We start from the raw sequence: 15,197 nt of genomic DNA on the forward strand, positions 1-15,197 counted from the left end.
TCATGGTGGGATGGGAGTCTGGGCGGAGGAAAGACAATGAGTTCCGTTTTGGAGATATTGATTTTAAGAAAACGCGCGGACATCCAGTAGGAGATGGCGGAGAGGCAGTCAGATACCCGAGAGAGGAGGTGGAGGAAAGATCAGGAGAAGAGATGTAGAGTTGAATGTCATCAGCATAAAGGTGATACTGTAGACCAAAGGAGGAGATGAGAGCGCCAAGTAAGGAAGTATAGAGCGAGAAGAGTAAAGGGCCGAGAACAGAGCCCTGCGGTCCTCATACAGGGAGAGGGTAGGGGGAGGAGGAAGTACCAGACGTAGATACAGAAAAGAACATAAGGCTGGTGGTTTAAGTCCTTTAAAAAGGAGTTTCTGTCAAAGCTCTAAATTTTAATAGCCTCCATTAATTCAAATAATGTTTGGTTTCTCATATTACCCAATAAGTGGTTAGCACTTCTGCCTCACAGCGCTGGGGTCATGAGTTCAATTCCCGACCATGGCCTTATCTGTGTGGATAAACAGTATATAACAAAACTGAAGTGGAGCGCTCCTACAAAAGCAGCCTCAGAAGTGAAACTGGGATGTCAACCTTACATCCCACATAGAACTTTATACACAGAATGACACTTCCTAAAAGCACTGATGTCAACTTACTTGGATAAACAATATTAATGTATAGAATAACTAATGTAAAAGGGATTCATATGAACATAGAGAATCCACACATAAAAACACGAAATTAAAACAAAAAGAGGGAGGAAAAAATAAAAAAGTGATTGTCAACCATATTAGTCCATGTGTCCACTTATCATGTCCCACATATAGTTATGAATAAGTTCATATGAATCATTCTCATAAGTTAATACACTATGAGAATTTTATTTCTCTTTTCATATGGTCCGTGTTATATGATGATATGAGGACCTTGAGGATATGAATGGGAAGAAGATAATTCATGGGAGAAAACTTTAAGTCGATGTGAACCAACCACAGATGATTCATGTGAACTTATTCACAACTATATGTGGGACATGATAAGTGGACACATGGACTAATATGGTTGACAATCACTTTTTTATTTTTTCCTCCCACTTTTTGTTTTAATTTGGTGTTTTTATGTGTGAATTCTCTATATTCATATGAATCCCTTTTACATTAGTCATTCTATACATTCATATTGTTTACCCAAGTAAGTTGACATCAGCGCTTATCTGTGTGGAGTTTGTATGTTCTCCCCATGTTTGCGTGGGTTTCCTCCGGGTGCTCCGGTTTCCTCCCACACTCCAAAAACATACTGGTAGGTTAATTGGCTGCTATCAAAATTGACCCTAGTCTCTCTCTCTCTCTCTCTCTCTCTCTCTGTGTATGTTAGGGCATTTAGACTGTAAGCTCCAATGGGCAGGGAGTGATGTGAATGAGTTCTCTGTACAGCGCTGCAGAATCAGTGGCGCTATATAAATAAATGGTGATGATGATGATGATGAATGACAGACCTCTAGAGATGGTACACATACCTATACATTATAAGCGGAGTGACACCAACATAAAATCCTTTTGGTTTGGTGCATGAGCATTTTCAGATATTACACCCACTTTTTGGATATCTCAACCTTATATAATCTGAGAAACACCTTTCTTTTAAAGTATTAGAAAGTAGGCTCAAAACACATCTCTGTACCCATGCAGTTGGTGGTAATGTAAGTAATTACATTTATTACATTCTATTTTGTGTAATGGTCAGTAAGTTTTGGAAATGCTTTCTTATGTCAGAAAATGTATAAATATTATTGTTAAGTGGAAAAAAAAACAGTTAAAAGTTTAGCGTCCCATGATGATTATATAAGTTCACAGCCCTTGTAATGTGTAGGTATGTGTGCCGTCTCTAGGGGTGTGTTTTGAGAGTTTTCGCTGTAGGGCCACAGTCATTAAGGAGAGCAAAGCATAATAAAGGAGTAACTTTATTATGCCTGGGCAAAACCATGTTGTATTGGAGGGGGAGGTGAATTTAAAATGTGGGGACAAATTTATAGTTGGGGTAGGGCATGCCTTAGATCAACTTTAAATGTCAATGTAAAATAAAGCTATCAAGTATTTGTGTGCTACATGAAAACAACATCCAGTATTTAACTGATGTGCAAAGTAATAAACTTATTTGCACCCCTTGCATTGTAACATGGTTTGTCCAGGAGTAAACTTACTCCTTTTATTTTACTTTGCTCTCCTTAATTTCTCAGGTTTAAAAGTTGGGTATCCCAGTAAAAGTTCCCAAGCCCTGTATTACCAGCTCAGAGCGGAGAGATACCATCATGGGCTATATCATACTCATAATACTGTTTTCATTAAGTTGAGGAAGCCAAAAATTGTGGTTTCCTGTACTATTTAAAACCAACACCACCTATGAGAATTGCAAGGTCTCTTCCTATTAATCATAATGATGCTGTATACTAGGGTAATTGTTTGGGACCAAGGGTACCTGTGTAATGGAAAAGGGGTCAGAAAGTGCCCTATTGATTACACCATAGCACAAAGAGAGCAGCGTGGCCTCCGACAGTTTCTACTATCAGCAACCTGAGCTGGCTGCTAGAATTTTGGGGAGACCTGTCCCAATCATGTTCAGTAGACCTTGTACTGGTTGTGTCAGGATTCCCAATAAAAACCACAGAGAGAAGGTAGTGAAATGAAGTGGGTTTTTTTTTTTTAACACCGGTTACACAGGTTTCAGGTTGCAGTACGGTAGGTTATGGCAGAAATAGCTAAAGAACACAGTGGCTAAGAGATGCAGAATGCAGTGGCCCGCAGGACTTTACCTCAAAATAGTGGAGATGGCACACAAGGTGCGACAGTCTGCGGAGCAAGGCACCAAAGATTCAGAGAACAGGTAGCAATAATCTGCAGAGCATTACCACAGGATACTGGATTAGACAGTGACTGAGATGATCTGCGGATAGACGTGCTAGAAACTCAGAGAACAGGAGCCAGGGAACCGGAACAGCAACACAGGTAAATGCAACAGATGATCTGGCAAAGGTTGCTTGGGACAGGCAGGCTTATATAGACCAGAAGCAGGTGTTTAAGCTTCCAGCAATAACGAAGCAGGTAAGAGCAGTCTAAGTATCACAGTGGCCCCTTTGGTGGACAGTGGTACTACAGGCAGGATACAAATATATACAAAGGTCCAACAAAGTAACTGCAGACAGGAGCTTCAGGATGTAGGTTGTGACAGGTTGTTTATGATAAAGATGGCACAGAGAACCAGCACAAACACAAGCAGCTATAGTGCTGAAAGACAGGTTCAAACTTTTCGAACCTGCTCAACTTATCGGATACATGAAAGGGCTAGGAGAAGAAAATGATTACCAGACACCTCATTAATTGGTTGACAGCTTTAATTAACCAGTGGGAAACTCAGAGAATCATAAAAGAAATTCTTCTATGCAGTTGTCGAAGTTGGGGTGTATACAGTGGTATGTCAATCTACCACTTCCCCTACTGCCTTCATTATATAACTATTAAATTCCATTCACCTACATCCCTATTACATTTTCCATACTGCCACTTCTAAATTTCCAATGTGCCTATGAGAAGCCGATTGGCACTTGGATTGGGATTGGCTGTTTAAAAAAAAAAATGGATAAAGTTATCAATGGGTTCAATCCTGCCCAGCGGGAGGATATCTGTGAAGATGATAACAGTGTGTTGTCTGTATGTGTAAATAAAAAGATGAAAAAGTACTGATTGGTGTTTGTTATAAGCCATCTAACATAAGCAATTGTACGGAAATACAATTATTATTACAAATCGGAAGGACAGCAAAGAAAACTGTGGTTCTCATCAGTGATTTTACCTATTCTGGTAAAAGAAGCAGATTTGTATCTATTTTAAAAGACAACTAACTTTCTCAAGTGGTAAAATAACTAACTAGAGGGTAATCTAATATATACTGGAATAAGGTGCTATTAAATAAAAAGTATGGAAACCAAATGTGACATTTTTACAAATATTTTATATAAATACGGTTACCAGTATGTACGTGAATAAAAGGCAAAATATAGTGAAATGAGAATAAGAAAGTATTTGGGTAATAAGGGAAAATTAAATTGTTAAAACTAGAAGGGAAAGAACATTAATTTTGTGAATACTAGGAATGTAGCAAAATATATAAAAAAGAAAGTTAGCAAAGATTAAAACTGAAAAACAGATTGCCTAATTGTAAAGCACTACAGGATATGCTGGCGGTATATAAATAATTAATATGAAAAATTATACATACATCAGGCGCTCATGGATACACAGAGGATGAATAGGAATAGTCTTCTCTTGTATCCTCATTTTATATAGGCATAACATATAAAATACAAACATATAACATAACATAGTGTAGTATCTTCTTATAATACAATGTCCTCCACCGCAAAGAAGACCCAATATCCCAATCCGAATAATTACAGATGAATAGATAAGGTACTCCAATTAGTAAGGATGAAAAGGAGGTCACACTCCTCAACCACGTGAATGTATCACAAACTCTTTTCAATGATGTGCTTACAAAAGGTATTCTTTCATACTTGCATTGTACTCTCTCAGGCTTCTCTCAAATTCACATACAGAAATATGAGAATGATCAAAACTCCACTCACATTATAATATTATGTGGAAAAGATGGAAGAAAAAATCCTAGTGTATTACCATTTTTAATAAACAAAAAAAGATATAGTAATAAAGGAAAATTATTTTCATACATAAAAACTTTAAAATATCTAGTGAAAGGGAGGGTACCCCTACCAGAAATCCAGACTTCAAGCGCATATATAGAGGATTGGGATCTAGCAGATGTTAGAAGCAGTTCCTTCCCCAACAAATGAGTGCTGGCTGAAATTGGGGTCTCAATAAGGATTTAGCCGACGCATTTCTATTCCTTACTGGAGTCTTTTTCAAGGCGATAGTATCTCTATAATATACCACTCGCATTGAAAAAGACTCCAGTAAGGAGTAGAAATGGTCGACCCCTTAAGTATTTGGCTGATGCTAATTGTAATTGATAGCAGTGAGCGCTGTTTTTAATAATGCTAGTGCTGCTCCTATCAAGATTATAGTGTATACAAGGTATAAAAGGAGCACAACATGCACTATGGTGTATTAATGGAAAATGATGCAAGAAAGTGGGGAGTAAACAAAATATTATAAATTGTAAGAAGGTAAAGGATTATGTCAATGGGAAAATGAATGGGGACCACTGTTTTGGAGTGTATACACTAATGTTATAGCCTCTTTTAGAGTATTTGCGCACCAGGGCTCATAGGGAGGACCACAGACTCTATCCCTTATTCTAAAGTAACCTTACCCTGTCAGATTCTTCCTGCTGACGTCCGTTCTTTTCTCTACCTCACAATTTCTTCCGGTACTCTCTTTTCAGCATCTTCTTCCAACCAAACGTGCGGATCAGCTGACATGCAGATGAAATGTATACGGCACTCAGTGATTTCCGGCGCCTTTCCTGGTTAGGGTTAGGTGTAAACTGCTTGTCCTGTATCTAAATTAAATAAAAAATTTCAATAGGGAATGGGGCGCTGTTATGAATCCCAGTGCATTTGCGAAGAGCAACAGTAGTGTAAGGCAAAGTGTCTTTATTCAGGTAAATATATTAACAAAGATAACTCAAATCCACAGATAACAGCTTCCAAAAGAGACTGTATAGTAAAATGGCAGGAACAAGTATAATAAGTTTTACCCCAGTCCAGAAGGCACAAGGCTGTCCAGGAAAGCAGACAGAGTCCAGGGATAAAGCAGTGATCAGACAAACAAATCCAAATAGCTAGGCAGAGATCAAGCAAATTAGCGAGGTCCAAAAGTCTGTCCAAAAGGTCAGGGCAACAGGCAGAATAGCGTGGTCCAAGTTACAGGCAAATGATTCGGGGTCTCAGGCAAGCAGGCAAGGTCCAAGGTACAGGGTACAGGGTACAGGCAGGGGTCATACACAGAAGTTCAGTCCAGCAGGTATATATCAAATAGCACAGGAGCAGGTTAGCAGCAGCCAGGAACAAACGGATGAACTGCACAGAGCACAGCTAGAGGCAGGTACTTAAAGCAGTGCAACAGGTGTAGTTCTAATCAGGCATAATGCAAGGAGATTAACTCCTTCAGGCACGTAGAAGAGTTCAGGAACAGAACAGCAGCACCTCTGGTGGTATGAGGCTCTGCTGCTAGGTACAACCAACAGACAGAGTTGTAACAGGCGCATAGGGAAAGGATGCACCCCATTCCTTATTGATACTTCTTTGAATCTTGAAGGGAAAAATCAGGCGACCCCCTTCCCTAATCTAGGGAGCGATAGTCCAGCGCACTGCAATTTGTTATGCTAAATCAGTGTTTACCAAATCCAGTTCTCAGGGACCCCTAACAGTGCAGATTTTCCAGGTCACACGTGAAATAGCTCAGCTCTACTACATAAGACACGGCAGGATACGTTCAATACCAATGTGGAATATAAATTTGCAAAAGACCATACAGAAAAAAATAATTCAATTAATGTCACCTGTTAATAATAGAATAGTTAAAAAAAAGTTTGTTGTATTATTTATTTTTTTCCCCCATGAAATACCTTTATTAGGAGGTTCTTAATGTCTACTGAACATAAAATACATTTTTACAGCTGCTCCTTAAAAATAAGTACCTGAGAGATTCCCAGAGCTTGAATCGGACGTAGCTGCATGTACTAGTGATTAGCACGCACTTACTGTACATTGACTACGGCCAAACGGTTCCCCACCCCATTCCCTCCCTGAAATCGTAGGCTGTTTTGTCATTTGCTCTCGAACATGAATTGGACATTGCTGTTTTCACTGACATGTGAGCCAGTTCTGGGCATGCTACGCACTAAATCTTGATGAACCAGGCCCAAAGTGTTTAACTGCAAGATTGCTAAACAGGATTCTGGATACAGAAAGGACAGGGCAGAGACAATAAACAAAGCTGTGAGGTCATAGCATGAGGCCCAAGACATGGCAGAAAGGTTTGAGCTTAAGAAGGCAGCAGATGAGAAACAGGTTTCAGTTTGGCAGCAGATGAGATGAATTACCAGGAACTTTGACTTCTGCTGGTGAAAACCTAAAAATGCATAAATCTAAATCTAAAGTAACAAAGTACTGTAGCATAGTGCCCCCAGCAGGTAAAAATGCAGTATTAACAAGACTGTTACAATAACACAGCATTAGCTATTTCACAGAGAACCAGTCATGCCTGACAAAATGAGAACGGAAGTTTTAAACTGGATCTCGGTAGTGAAATTGATATGAAATATTTAGGTTTTGGGAAAGTGTTCAATTCTGTTCCACTTAAGATGTGAATACCAAGTCTACAGAAAAGGTATGCATATAGGAGACTAATGGTAGTTATAAATAGAACATATTAAGACTAGGATAAAGTTCCAGAGGGATCAGTATTTGGCCCTGTCTCTTTCAATATTTCAATGTTTGCTAATGAAAAATCACAAACTTGTCCATGAATTGGCAGATTCAATTTAATGTAGATAACTTTATGCACATGGGTTGTGATAATAACCTTGCCACTTACACATTAACTTGAATACAACTTGCATAAACTGATATTGAACAGGATTAGTTGACAGAAAGCTGAATAACTGCATACAGTGCTATGCAGTGGCTGTAAAGGTGCATAAAATCCCTCACAACTGTCCCAATCTGCACTCTGAACCACATTTTTCTCTTCTTGTTTCAGCTGGGCCCTCTTGCACTTAGAATGTAAGCTCTCTAATGAGCAGGGTCCTTCATACCCTTTGTTTTCATGTCTGCGTTAATTTTATCTACCTTGTATATCCCTTTTTTATGTATGCACTGTTCACCATTTTGCCCTACTGTACGGAGCTGTGGAGCACTGTGGCGCTTTACAAATCTTTGGCACTAATAATAATAATAGTAATAAAAAAATCCTAGGATGCATAAAATATATATTACATATATATATATATATATATATATATATATATATATATATATATATATACATATACACTGCCATTAATGTATGCACAAAACTCTGTGGCGGGGAGCTTAATTGAATGGGTTTCCATGGCCAAGCAGCTGCATGCAAGCCTCAAATCACAAAGACCAATGCCAAGCATCGGATGTAGTGGTGTAAAGCACACCGACACTGGACTGTGGAGCAGTGGAAATGTGTTCTGTTGAGTGACAAATCACGCTTCTCTGTTTGGCAATCAGATGGACAAGTCTGGGTTTGGCGGATGCCTGGAGAACGTTACCTGTCTGACTGCATTACGACAACTGTGAAGTTTGGTGGAGGAGGGATATCGGTATGGGGGTGTTTTTCAGGGTTTGAGCTAGGTCCCTTATCTCCAGTGAAGGCCAATCTTATTGTTTCAGCATACCAAGTCATTTTGGAACTTGCTATGCTTCCAACTTTGTGGCAGCAGTTTTGGGATGGCCCTTTTTCATTCCAACATGACTGTGCCCCATTATACGTGTGTATATATATATATATAATATATATATATATATATATACATACACAGCAATTCCTAGGTGAGTCACTGGGACACCTGCCTGGCAAGTGTGTATTCTCCATCAGTACCTAAGACATGTACCAAGGAGGTGCAATAACACACATCCACTATCAAATGCACACTCCAGCGGTATGTGTTCCGGCTTGGAACGCATTAACCGGAAGTGCAATGGCACGCTTCCTGCATTTTGGTTCCATATTTTCCTGGAAATTAAGTTTTGCCTTGTTTTCAGATCCGAGTTTGGCGCAAAGAATCGAGTTGTGTTTTGTATCTATTCAAAACCCCACATCTCGGATCTGTCGGATTTCATCATAATTGGTAGAGTATTGGAGTGATTGATATAGTGAATTTATTTTATTGCCATCTTTGGTATCAGACTACATATTTTTTATTTTTCCCTGTGAGAATAAATTGGCAACTTTCTGTCAGGCGCCCTCTCAGCCACGCAGGGACAGTCACCTGTCTCTGCTGGCCAGGGTACATCCTGTTGCTCAGCAATAGAATGCTTCCTCCCCGGCCGGCCTTACGGCGCTACTGCCAGGCAAAGCGATGTGATTTGGAGCTCTGGCGGTGGTCTGTGACGCAACTGACCACTGGAGACAGCTATTTAGCCTCCGTATATAAAGGAGACTCTGGCACCATTTGGGTGCCAGAGTATTAGGTCTGTTCTGGTCTATTATGCTAGCGATCCCCCCAGCTCCTGCATCCAGCTGCTTCTTCCTGTTCCCAGCATCAGATTATTTTCTTGGCTTGGCTTGACTGCTCTCTTGGATCCCAATTTTATCCTTCAGCTTCCGTCTTACTTCTGAACTTTGGCTTTTCCTGACCACTCTTTGGATCACGATTTGGCACCCTGCTCTGATCATTTTCTGGTCACTTCCTACTTTGCTAGTAACTGACTTTGTGAACCATGACCTGCGTGTCCCTTGCAATAAAACCCATACCTCCTTTCGGGGGCTCCTGGTGAACACCAAGCCTCCTGGCTCAATAGTGCTAATACTGGTACGTAGCTACAATCTCTCACTTCCTTCCGCGACACTCTCCGACTGGAAGGTTGAAATTGATGGACCTTTTGTCTTTTTTCAACCATACTATGGAACTATGTAAATTAAGATTTTGATGGTTTCTATCACTTTTGAGAACCAAAGGCATGGGTTCACTATGCATAGATCAAAGGCTGATAAGACCTAAGGGATTTATTATTTTTTTATAAAATACTTTATTAACAAGTGTGTGGGGGATTGGTTGTGTCTTTTTATCATAGAACTAGGAGGCCCATGCCTGAAGTTTCCAACATTATTTTGCCTTGAGATATTCTATGCAATAGAATGCTGGATAATCTCTTCACACCCCACACCAGAACATCTCCCTAGTATTTCTCTATCACATCTCCCCTCACATATTCCTTTCCTATCTAACATCAATAATCTTCCAACATGTGTCATTCACATCTCACACATATGAACCCTTTACATCACTTCCACATTTCTCCTCCACCACTTCTCTGCAATTCCCTTGAAAATCCAATTTGAAACCGCATGTTGTTATTTATTTAAACTGGTGTCTGGCTAGGATAATATCAACTCTCCAGCTATACTTGGATATGGTTAAGTTCTGGCAAACATGCTAATTAATTTAGGCAAAAATGTTTACTCTGTTCTCGACGGTGGCAGTCATTACTGTGATGACAGAAAATCCGACAGCAGTTACAGTGACAGTAACATGTCAATTGCTGTAATTCCGAAATCTAGGAAATCCAGACTTCATGCACAAGTGACAGAGAACTCTGGATTTCCTAGAAGTCGGAATTACAGCAATCAACATTTTACTGTCGCTGTAATTGTTGTTGGAATTTCCGTCATCGGCAACTCGTACCCCAACTCGAATATATTGTTAAAAAAAGAATATTGATTGATTTGACCTGTATTCAAACCACAATAAGAGATTTAAACAAAAAACTAAAACAAACAAACTGGTGTCTGGCTGATCGCTTTAAAATTTCCCCAGAAACTCCTCACAGACAGTATATATCCTCATACCTCTTTTGTATTTTTGTTGCCCAGTATAACAAATGCAGGACCATAGGAAGGAACATCAGCAGGATCATAGGAAGAGGGTGGGCAAGTGGGGGAAAAGGCCTGGAGCATGGGAAAGAGGGGTGCATCGCTAGAGAGAGATTTGCTGGTCTCTGCATTGTAGCTACTCATTGACAGTCTCTTACTTTCTGCTAGTACACCACCATGGTACATCCTGCTCCTGCCCAGTATTCGTAGAGTAGTGCCCGGAGGCTAGAAGAGGGGGGGGCACATTCATAAAAACAATTGATATCTACAAGGGGAAAACCTGGAGGGCAGCTGCAGGACGTAAAGGGCATTAGGGGGGACAACGGAGTGATACGTGAAAGCGTCACTGTATTATGTTCTTGCCCCAGTCACCATATTTTTTTACTATAACATATAACATATAACATGAGGGGGTAATAATGCAAATACGGTGAATCTGGGTCATCTGACGTTCAGTTCGTAGCAGCCACATTTATAGGGGGTTCTCCCTACGGGGCACATTTATCAACACTCGCAAAATATGAAAAATAGTTTTCAATCCTTATCGCATTGATAAGGATTGAACTATTTCTCATATTTATTAAAAAAGCAACACAGGAACAGCACTTCCGAAAAACTTCTGTTCCTGTGAAGTGGAAAACATACATACCACTGCCTCTTCATTCCTGAAGCAGCATGCGATGAACGGGGCTCCTCTTCTGACTCCAGTGCGCATGCGCCGAGTGAAACCCTCGGGCATGCGCACAGACATCTCTGCTCTCGCTCTGCAATTATAGTTGCAGAGAGAGCGGTGAGTGACAGGGAGGGATCACATGATCCCTCTACACATGCGCTGTCCAGCACTGCTCTTCGGAGCAGAGCTGACAGCACTGAAACTTTTCAATTATGATAGTGTACGTCAGCTTGAGCTGGCGTACACTATTTCATTTATTGTTAAATAGCGTTACTGAGCACTCCTCATACACTGTTATGGGGAGTGCTCAGTAAAACGATAAGAGCTGCAAAGCAGCAGATATGATATCTGCTGCGATGCTACAATCATAAATACCAATTTAGGGCTAGATTTACTAAGCTGCGGGTTTGAAAAAGTGGGGATGTTGCCTATAGCAACCAATCAGATTCTAGCTTTCATTTATTTAGTACCTTCTGCAAAATGACAGCTAGAATCTGATTGGTTGCTATAGGCAACATCCCCACTTTTTCAAACTTGCAGCTTAGTAAATCTAGCCCTTAGTGTTTAATCAGTTTTCAGGGATTTTACAGGGGGGAAACATTTGATAAATAGGCCCCTATATGTGGTAATTCGTGATATTTTTTACATAAATAGTACTGTTGCATTACCTGTATATCGTGTATTGTTCATTTAATAAACAGAGCAACAATGAAACTTTTCTATATGCAAAATATTACACATGTTAATTATAAGCATTTTACTTGCATTCTTAAAGCCACTGATTGACCAAAATATAATGTACTCCTAGACACACACTTTCTGATAAATGTTGACTTTGCTTTGCCCGCAGTGTTCAAAAGCAGTAACCTTTAGTAAAACACGAAGGAATCTTTCTGAAAAAAATAATACACAATGTTACAGAGAGTCTTTGAGATGTGCTTCTACCTTTTTGTTACAGTGAGGATAATCTACAAGGTTCTGTCTGTGCTTTTAACTAACATTGTGTGTATTGTATTGATGCTTGACATCCCAAATTAATATGTGCTCTTTACACGTTTTCCCTGGTTAAGGGATATGTATGACTGATGTTAGGTATCTGCATGGCTATGAGAGAACTAAGTTTCCTTGCTGCCAATATGTCTGTCCCACTATGCAGGTGTATATGTTGATGCCTTAGGCAAGAATATTCATACCTTCCCCGATGATCTTATAGGGTCTCTTACCACAGATGGTTCCAATTTAAGGCCAACACTCAGAAGTGAAGCTGTATTGAGTTTCTACCCTGAAACCAGCAAAACCCTCTTGAACATTGTGCTTGAATTAAATATATTTGTCCCTCTTTTTCACAGGGCAAAGGAGGGGCTCTTGAAGCCACTGAAGGAAGGAAATCATTATTGGACTTTACAGAAGTAGGTCATGTGCTACAGCTGCTGATAGTTTAAGAGGAAGAAACACGGGACCTCAGACGTGGAACATGACTCCTTGAAAATGTTTGAGATCGACCCAAGAAAAACTTCCTCAGAGGCTAGTTTAATAAGGAGTATCTGTAATAGTCTCAATGTGTGCTTACGTTTCCTGACAAGTTTGCACCTTCTTCCCACAGCTAACAAGCCCCTGTAATGGAAGACAGAACAATTTAATGAAGGAGATTTAATAGTTTGTGTTAAAGCTAAATGGTCCATTAGGAGCTGTCATTTTAATAAACAATGAAGATACATCAAGTCATGTACACCCATCCAGGATTTTTTTTCTTTTTTGCTAACTGTAATGTTATGTAGGATGCGCCTGACAGACAGCGAAATATTTAAGAGCTCATTAAAGTTTGTTTTTGTACATCCAGACTTTTGTTAAGTGTGCAGACAATAAGCAATATATAAAAATGCCTGAACATGAAAGTATGGGTATTAAAATAAAAAAAAAAAAATAGGCAGCTCTCCCAGAGAATGAAGCAAATGAGGGCTGACTTCTCTAATAAATGACAGCTTTGTATTTAGAAACCTCAAGCTCTTTGTTTGAGGCGTTAGCAGCTGAGGAGGCCAGTAGCTGACTGCATCACTGCACCCTCCAGCAGAATGGAATCAGAGATTGCTGTACATTCCCATCCAATGCCAACAAAAGTCACACGTGAAATGATTTGTAAAATGTTCAGACTGTGGAGAAATAGTGTCATCTTTCTATGTTTTATTAGGGAAATACTTCAGGTCTGTTAATCACGATAGGTGTAGTAAATTATGTGGAATGTCATTGATTTTCAGTTAGCATTTTATCACACAACATATAGTAAAACTTAGTAATGTTGCAGAAGTGGGTACATACAGACATTAAGATTGAGTGTGTACGTACACGAGGTGCTATTTACCTTCAGCAAATATATAATGTATAGTGAAATAAAGGAAACTTTTTACTAAAGTCTGGTTCATTATTGCATTGCATTATATTGCAGTAAGCGTCATTTACATACTGCAAATGTAAAAGTCTGCAGCACATTGAATTGTGCGCAAATGAGCTTATCTGACTGCTGAGTGCATAACAATGAGCATGCCCATTCCACTCTTGTAAGCACCTCTGTGCAAATGCTCTAGAGTCTATGCATCAAGCTGATTTGGCACTTAAAATATGCGGAAACTACTGTTTCCTCATCTTTTAAGTATGTTTTCTATGTATTACATGCGTAATGGAGGAGATATGGCAGAAATCCCCTCTGTTTATGCAAATATTGTGCAGCAACTCATAAAGCTTTGATAAGCTTTGCATTGCACAGAAAGGTAACGCCATCTCAGGATGACGCTGTGATTTGCAGCAATGCATATTTAGTGGCACCGCATTATGTTGATGCATAGACCCCTTTTCGGGTTAAATTTTCAAGGTGCAGGTTTGAAATATTGGAGATGTTGCCTATAGCAACCAATTTGATTCTATTTATCATTTATTTAGTACATTCTACAAAATGACAGCTAGAATCTTATTGGTTGCTATAGGCAACATCTCCACTTTTTCCAACCGGTAGCTTGATAAATTTACCCCTATGTATTTGAGGCTTTGTTGGCCAAGATGGAAATGTGCTTGCAAGCAAAAGTAATAATGTAACTTTATGGCCCTGACTAATATCTTTGTTAGACAAACACCTTTTTCCTAAAACACTGCTCCTTCAAGCCTCTCATGTCTTATAGGAACTGGGGGCACTTCTATTTGGGGCACTATTGGGCACTATTGCGGCATAATATGAACTGGGGGTACTACTACGTGGAATAATAGGAACTGGAGGCACTACTGCGTGGCCTAATGGGACCTGGAGGCACTTCTGCGTGGCATAATATGAACTGGTCCCTGCTCCACTTCATTGTTCTCTGCAGTCCTTCCTTTGTTCTTGTCTTACTCTGCTTTGTCAGCCCATATCTACCTCGACCGCTTGACCTACTTCTACCCCCCGCTGCTGCCCTCACCGCAGCGCTTTTTGCCCTTACCCTCTTCTTGTCCCTTCTCTCATTCCCAGTCCACCCCTGTCTCTCACCATGCCGCCCCGCTCCTTTCCTATACCCATCCTCTCCCCTAGCCCCTTTCTCTCACCCAACTCTCACTGCCCCACCCCTCACCCTCCCTCTTGCTCCATCAACCCTGATAATCTCATCCGCATCTCCCCTCTTCCCTCCCTCCCTTTCTCTTGTGCCCTCTGGAAGTCCAGATCCATCTGCAACAAACTTTCCTCCATCCATAACCTCTTCATCTCCAACTCTCTTAATCTTCTTGCCATCACTGAAACCTGCCGCTCTCTCCTACGGGGGCCTCTCCTTCACCCACTCCACCAGACCAGACGAGCGTTCAGGAGGCGGAGTGGGCCTCCTCCTATCCTCTAACTGCACTTTTCGTGTCATTCCTACTTTACCTTCCCTCTCCTTCTCCTCCTTTGAAGTACATTCCATCCGTCTCT

The sequence above is a fragment of the Mixophyes fleayi genome, chromosome 2, assembly GCF_038048845.1.
Source record: "Mixophyes fleayi isolate aMixFle1 chromosome 2, aMixFle1.hap1, whole genome shotgun sequence".
In the NCBI taxonomy this organism is placed as follows: domain Eukaryota; kingdom Metazoa; phylum Chordata; class Amphibia; order Anura; family Limnodynastidae; genus Mixophyes; species Mixophyes fleayi.